The 8,264-nt window shown below is 39.7% G+C and overlaps 1 pseudogene; it reads left to right on the forward strand.

Annotated features, from left to right (window-relative positions):
* Positions 1-302: 302 nt before the first annotated feature.
* On the forward strand, positions 303-6,600 carry LOC112675422 (tropomyosin alpha-3 chain-like; annotated as a pseudogene).
* The last annotated feature ends 1,664 nt before the right edge of the window (positions 6,601-8,264 follow it).

The raw sequence follows: 8,264 nt of genomic DNA on the forward strand, positions 1-8,264 counted from the left end.
CTTCTGGGAGCCACAGGCAGCGCTCATTGATTCTGTCAGGGTGCCAGAGGAACGAGAGAGCTGAATGTTTTGCCTCTTCTGGAAACCTACCTGCTACATTTGGTAGTGGCTTCCCCATGCATTGCCTCTGTTCAAATCATCCCATAATTACTCTGGCACTGTAAGCTGCGAACTTGGCGGGCTCTGAGAGATATCAGATGTTTTTCTCATGCTTGCTGAACCTCTCTTAGACAAATTTTGCATTGTTTTTTGTGTCAGTTTTATCGTGGAACATCGTGTTGCCATCTGGGAAGGAAAACAACATGGCAGAGGAGCAGCTGGTGAATGGCAATGGACAAATAAACATTGGCAGGCACCCGCCATTAGGTGAGATAAGAGGGATGGGCAGCTGCCAACACCGATGATCCCTCACCACTGGAACATCTTTCACTGTCCCCTTCTCTCTTATCTTCATTCAAATTCATGGCAATTTTTCATTCAAAGACTTAACCTCTCCAAGTGTCAGGTGTTGGGCTTTCTCCTCTGTCCAGGAGGATCGAGAGACATCTATAAAGTACCCTACCAACTGAATTTCTCTCTCCGGGCAGGCCAATGGGCTTCCTGAAGCAAAGGGAAAGCTTCTGATAACATAACAGAAAGGCTCCCCTGAAGAATGAGAGGATACCAAAACTCTCACCAAGCTTTCCAGACAATCTAGTGGATTTTATTTGGGTCACACCCAGCATAATCACTATTTGTGGCTTTCAAACCTTTAAATCTTTTAGAAACCATAGTTACAGTAAACGAATTAAATAATACTAACATGCCTTTGGGAGCAGGGCAGCAAGGGAAAGTAAATTATACTTGATTGACAGTTATATACCATGCTTTCTTGTTCCCAAGATATAATTCTTCTATTGTAACATTTCTAAAATTGAGATCCACAGAATTCATGTCTAAAGAAATATCTGACAAATTCTAGGCAGCAGAATAAGTTGTGAAGTGCCAAGAGTCATTATTGCCTGCACATGTGCAAACTGGTAACCTCTGAAGGTAAACATCCATCCAACCACTTCTGTTGTGTCATTTTTACTGTTGGAACTAATAGGGTTGAATTTTTAACTTAAATTTGGATTCCAACCTTTGGCTTAAAAAATCTTCAAAGGAGTACACATACACACATAATATAGCATTGATTTTTTAAATTGTGTTCCGTTTACAGAAATTTGTTTCACACTAGCAATGCAATTAGAGGCAATAGAAGCTGCTGAATCACTCAAAATTATTCAAAGTTCTTTAAATTAGTAGAGGTTGGAACAATGATTCTATGTGTCATGAACACTGACCTTTAAGCTAAAACATCTATTTGACAAAATCTTCCAGCTGACTTTCAATATACAATTCAATTAAGGATTAAATTACATATATTTAATATATACTATATTTAATATATAATTCAATTAAGAAGTTATAAAGTATAATTTACATATATTATTAAATATAATTATTCTCATAATTGGATTATGCATTGCATATATGTAATATATTATGTATTGAGTTTATATGTTATATATGTAATATTTCATATGTATTAATTTAACCAAAAAAGAAATGAAAATGCAAACAAAACCTTGAACTCTCAACAAGCTTACACTCTAAGTCCTAAAAAGGATGAGATTAAAAGCAAGAGGAGCAGTATACCAGTAAGCCATTTATAAAAGCAATGGCTAAGAAAATTTGAATGTTGCAGAAAATTTGAATGTTGTACTACAAATTTTGATTGTGGTAATCATGAAAATGGCATAAAATTATATGTACCATTTATTATAAAAAGTATACATAAAACCTATATTCATCTAATTCATCCCTTTGTTTAGAAAGTAAGGAACTAAGATCCCACAGTTCACTTGTGACAGAAAAACTAGAAATTACGAGATAAGTAGAGAGGCTTCATAAGAGGGCGAACATGAGGGCATGAAATGAAATGCTTTTGATCTATGCAATAAGCCAAATTAGGGCCAGCCAGTAACTCCTGAAACAAAATTAAAACAAGTTCTCTGAAAAGGACCCCTGCTACTAAATCAATCCTCATTTAAATCTCTATTTTTAAACATAACCAATAAAATATCTAGGAAAATCTAAGAGAAACCAGTACATTAAGAAAACTTCCTGAAAATCTGCTTAAATTCACTTCAAAATCATGAGAAAAGCCAGCCACTCTGAATGTTTTAGTAAGTGATATAATTTATATGCGGCCACACTCTTTGGTCCATGTGCTATTCACTCTTTTGACATCTGTCAAGGAAGTATATGACAATTGTTATTACCCTGTATTGAGCTCCAATGAGATTATTTGAACTAATATCATTATATTAATTCAGAAATTTTGAGATCATGATCCATTAGTCTATAATCCTTAATCTAAGAGTTCAATAAGGTTTTTGCCTATAGACCACTCTTAATCATCACTGATAAAAAAAACTTTGTTCTAGAGCAGCCAGGAAATACTTCCTAAAGTAAACCTATCATTGGCAAATAGAAGCTGCAAGCACTTCCTCCTAACTTCTTGAGCATCTACAATGTACAGAACACTAGATGGACTCTAGTGATACCAAGAAAGGTCATCCTTAACCCTGTTTTGCCAATAAAGAAATTGAAGACTAGAAGTGGTAATAATTTACGCAAATTCAAGCAGCTCAAAAACAGAGAAAAGAACTGTCTCTAGGGCAGCCTGGGTGGCTCAGCGGTTTAGCGCCACCTTGGGTCCAGGGTGCGATCCTGGGAGACCCGGGATTGAGTCCCATGTTGGGCTCCCTGAATGGAACCTGCTTCTCCCTCTGCCTGTGTCTCTGCCTCTCTCTCTCTCTCATGAATAAATAAAATCTTAAAAAAAAAAAGAACTGTCTCTAAAATTTATGACCTTAACTGCTACCCTATGATGCAAGGTTTTCAATGATTAAGCCAAATTAGTATTATATAATTGATTATGACTTTGAAGTCAGTCTAAATATTCAGGTAGGCTTCTTGGAAGAGCTGGAAAATAAACAGGGCTTTGAAGGATACATAAGCTTGGTAAAAGGTAGATTTTTGTCAAAATATCAGCAAATAAATAAAACTGAAGAGGAACTATTGGAGAAGAAGAAAGGGAAACTCCCAACAGGAATAGCTGGAATATTGTAGAAGGCCTGCAGGAAAAGAAATTGGAATTAGAATTACATTCTGGCCAAGGTAGTGCAAATTAATTTGTAAATGCTAATGTCCTGTTGGAAGGCTTCCAGGGAGACAGAGCAGTAGGGAGAGGAAGTAGTCCCCCTTGATGAGTAAGTCAGTGCCTTCCTGAGAAGGGTAATAGCCTCACAGCTCAGTGGGGCCCAGATGACAGAATGCAAGAGGCGACATAGCTAATATGATCACTGAATGATAAATCAGAGCATATAATCACATGGATATTTTTCACCCCAAAAGACAGGATCTTGTCACTTAACAGGATCAATGAAGAAGGAAGCATATCCCTGGCCACTGAGAAGCACCCAGAGCCACTGTGCCTTCTTGAGAGTGAAATGGTTTTGACACAGGTTCATCTGACTCACCAGAATGTCCCCTGTTAACAACAGAATTTCATAGGAATGGAGCAAAATGTAATCATAAGTACCCCAAACTCCAAGAACTCATCAACAGAGCTATGTAAGGTAAAGCTCAGGATTTGAAGAATCTAGATTTAAAATGTCCAGGCTAAGAAAACCTTGTCACATCAACATTAGCAAAAGGGAGCACTGAATTTGAAACACTAAGCAAAGTATTCTATCATGAAAAATAATCAAAAAAGGCTCTAATACTGCATGCTTAAAAACAAAGTCAGGCCCAGGATAAGAGAAGGAGGGGTGGTGGAAGGGGAGCATTCCTGCCACAAAGTGGCATAAGTAGAAACCCTAAAGGTTATAGAATCTGTTTAAATATGGAAGGCAATTTATTCTGACCTCTAAATGGACCACTTGGGGCAATGCCAAGTGCCTTAGGTCCTCAGAGTGGGAGCCTAAACTTTGGGAAAGCAAATACAAGGAACTAAGAACTATTGGACCTGACAATGAACTCCTCAAAAGGGGAGATAATATTTTATTTATATTAAAATTCCCAAGCACAACGCACAAAAAATATTAACAGTTTAATAAATATTTGATAGCTAAGCAGAGACATGATACTCCTTCTAAGATTCCCTTCTGAAAAATAGTAGAGACAGAATAAGCCTTAAGGGAGATAAAAAGTACACTGCTTAGGAGATGTTATTAGGAGGGCAGGGGGCTCCTTTGTTCACTGAAAGTCTCTAGCAGCCCTCATGACTAGCTTCAGTGTGACTGTGAGAAGTCATTTCTCAGTATTAGGTACCACCTTCTCTGCCTGGCAAATAAATAGTCCTGGAAGCAGCAAGCTCATAAAGTGCTGATGTCTAACTGGTGTCATTCTTTGGCATCAACAGCCTAACTTGGAGATGTCAAAAGCAAATGAGAACCAAAAAATATATAAAAATTAAAATGTGCTAAAAAGAAACAGTCTACATAATAATTTGTCTTGAGCTCCAATTAGAGAAGACCACATCTTTTGTAATGCACAGGCATTGCCATATTTTAAAACAGTAGTGATGCTTGGATTCCATGGCCCTATGTCCTCGCTTTTTTACTCTCTCCTTCCTTTCAATTACTCCTTAACCTCAGCTCCAGGAGTGCCCACACGCACAGGCAGCCTCTTCTGGTAAAAAACAGGCTCTACTGTGGTACGTAAAACTCTTGACTCCAGATCTTTCAATCCCCTCTCATTTAAGCTACCTGCCATTTATTTGTCCCACCAAATATCAAAGCTTATTACATAGCTACAAACTAAAATGCTATAGTGCTGGCAGAAGACAAGACAGAAAAGGGGCACCTGGTTGGCTCAGTTGGTAGAGCATGCAACTCTTAATCTTGGGGTTGTAAGTTCAAGCTTTGTGCTGGGTGTAGAGATTACTTAAAAATAAAATCTTAAAAAAAAAGAATAGACAGAAAAAGGTCAATAAATGACTTAAAAGTAGAAAGTAGTGTCCATTAAAATTTATATATTATAAATGTGATAAATCAGTTTCAGCAATAAATATTATTGAAATATTTAGTAATTTATTGAGCTTTTAAGTCTATTTAATTCTAGTTTATTTAAAAGATAAGTAAAAAATATAAACTATAAAAAAACTGAAGAAAATGAAAAGTTAATCTTATTGATTCTGTGACCTTTTTAAGCTTTAAACTTGGATAAGAAATTATAGGAAAACCTAAATTTGACAACATAATACTTTCTTTTTATATCAGAAAATACCTTGAGCAAAATTAAAACTATAATAGACATCTAATTTTTTTGTAGGAGAACCTTAATTTTCCTTTGGGCTAACAATATGTTCCCTCTTGGTTTATGTGAGTCTGTCTCTATCCCTCCAAAAGTGGATGAACAAGGGAAATACGGCCATTCCCACATTCTACATTCCTAGGCAGAATGACTGTTTCAGGAATGGGCACATGGCTGTGTCCACCCAGTGAGACACCTTAGAGAGACTGTACTACAATGACTGGAAAAGACTGAAACTCTGCGTGGTCATTTTGTCACCAAGAGGAAAGGTCTGCCTGAATTATATCAATCCAGAGGACATCCAAGCTGAGAGATGGACAGATTCTGAGTCTGGATAATGCTATTAAGTCCCTGAACTCAGCACTACCCCAATGTAGTTCTCTAGAGCCATCAGTGGGCCAGTAAATTCCGATTTTTCGGTAAGCTAGTTTCAAGTAGCTTTCTGTCTCATATAAGCAAAAACAGCATTAGCTCTGAGCAGAGGAGGCAGCTGCAGCTCTGAGCAGAGGAGGCAGGAAGCCGAGCACTGGCAAGGGCTGGGAGGGCACCATGCCTGGATCACCACCATCGAGGCATTGAAGTACAAGATGCAGGTTCTGCAGCCCATGCTGCAGAGGAGGGGGCCAAGCACCTGCAACAGGAGATGGAGAGGGAAAGGCAGGCCTGGGAGCAGGCTGAGCCGGAGGTGGCCTCCTTGAACCATAGGATCCAATTAATTGAAGAGGAGCTGGGCCATGCCCTGCAAAAGCTGGAGGAAGCTGAGAAAGCTACTGATGAGAGGAGGAAAGATATGAAGGTTACTGAAAACTGAGCCTTAAGAGATGAAGAAAAGACGGAACTCCAGGAAATCCAACTCAAACAAGCTGAGCACACTGCAGAAGAAGCAGATTGGGAAAGATTGGGAAGTATGAGGGGTGGCTCAGAAGTTGGTGATTAGTCAGGGGGACCTGGCATGCACAGAGGAACCAGTTGAGCTGGCCGACTCCCATTGCCAGGGGATGGATGAGCAGACGGATGGACGAGAACCTAAAATGTCTGAATGCTGCAGAAGAAAAGGAAGACAGATATGAAGGAGAGATAGATTCTTACTGAGAAACTCAAGCAGAGACCCATGCTGAGTTCACAGAGAGATTGGTAGCTAAGCTAGAGAAGATAATTGATGATTTGGAAGATAAGCTGAAATCCACCAAAGAGGAGCACTTCTGTACACAAAGGATGCCAGGTCAGCTTCCGCCTGACCTGAATGATATGTAGAGCACCCAGTCCCATCCACAGCTGCTCTTGCCCCTGACACCGGCTCCAGCCTGAGGCCAGCCTGCCCAAAGCTGCCCTTGAAATTGAGGGCTGATTTAACTGAAGGTCTGCTTTCTCCTCTTGCTGCTTTTCCCACCCCAACCCCTGTGTCTTTTTCACCAGTCTCTGCCTCTCCCCAGAGATTGCAGTTGGGTTTGGGGTTGAGGTCATATTCAAGGCAATGTGAAGTGTCTTTATTTTATTTTAAGATTTTTATTTATTTATTTACTTCACAGAGCAAGAGAGCACACTCAGGAGAAGCAGCAGGCAGAGGGAGAGGGAGAAGCAGGCTCCCCACAGGGAGCCTGATGCAGGGCTTGATCTCAGGACCCTGGGATCATGACCCGAGCCAAAGACAGATGCTCAACCAACCGAGCCATCCAGGCGCCCCTAATGTGAAGTGTTTTTAAAAGTATAATGTAATGAGGGCACCTGGGTGGCTCAGTCAGTCAGCTAAGCATCCAACTCTTGATTTCAACCCAGGTCATGATCTCACAGTCATGATCTCAGGGTCATGAGATTAAGCCTGAGGACAACAGGGCTCTGTTCTCAGCTGAGTCTGCTTGAGATTCTCTCTCTCTCTCTCTCTCTCTCTCTGCCCCTTCCTCCTTACTGTCTCTCCTTCTCTCAAATAAATAAATCTTTTTTAAAAAGTATGTTTATAAAAAAAAAAAGTATGTTTATGATGTACACACTTTGTAATTACCTTTTTTGTTGCTTTTGATGTAGTGACCATTTGTAAAACACTGAAAATAATTTCATAGTTCTGAAGCAGCAGTCTAACTCCTTCCTCACAACTAGAAAGTAACTTTTCAGCTTAATACATACTATCCTCTCCACCAGGGAGGAAAAGCAGCAGGGGCCTGCCTTACTGAGAGCCAGAGCCCAGAAAGAGACCCACTCTGGGAAAGCCCAGCATTGTCCCAGCAATGTCACCATTAGAAAGGTGATTCCAGAAGGAGTTAGCCAAAAAAAAAAAAAAGACTCAGGTTTTCAGCTTTAGGGTATCTTTGAAAAACTTTATTTTTAATTTTTTTTTATCAGAAGTGACCAAACAAATTAAGATAGTGAGAGCTCTGAGACCAATTCCTTGTCCTATCTTTACCCCTTTCCCAACCACTCACAGCTATCACGTCCTGTCATCTCTGACATTCTTTCCTCGAAAACCTGTGGTAAGAGTGGGTGGGGCAGGCACAGAGTTCAGAGGCCTCAGAGCCCCAGGTGATGGAGAGTTCCTCTTTATAGTGACTCAGCATCTGATGCTGAATTTACTATGTTGACTTGCCTCTTGGTAACTACGTTTATTCTCCTGGAGCAATGAAAATCATGTCATGGGAAGATAATGGCTTTACCATGAAGCAGATCAAAGTTTGAATCTCGGCTACACGTGACCTTGGACAAGTGTGAACTCTGGTTTCCTTACTTATAAAAGAGATAATGATGTCCACCTCCCAGACAAGTAAAAGAGATCCCACGTGTGAGGCAAGTAGAGTAAGTACACACAGCAGACACTTAATGAGTATCAATTCTCCAGTCTCTTATCCTTATCTCTTATCCTCCAGGGCTACACACATTGCCTAGAATACAACAAGGATTCAAAATTATTTGTTAAGTGAATGAGCTTT

This window comes from Canis lupus, chromosome 30 (genome assembly GCF_003254725.2).
Source record: "Canis lupus dingo isolate Sandy chromosome 30, ASM325472v2, whole genome shotgun sequence".
Lineage (NCBI taxonomy): Eukaryota > Metazoa > Chordata > Mammalia > Carnivora > Canidae > Canis > Canis lupus.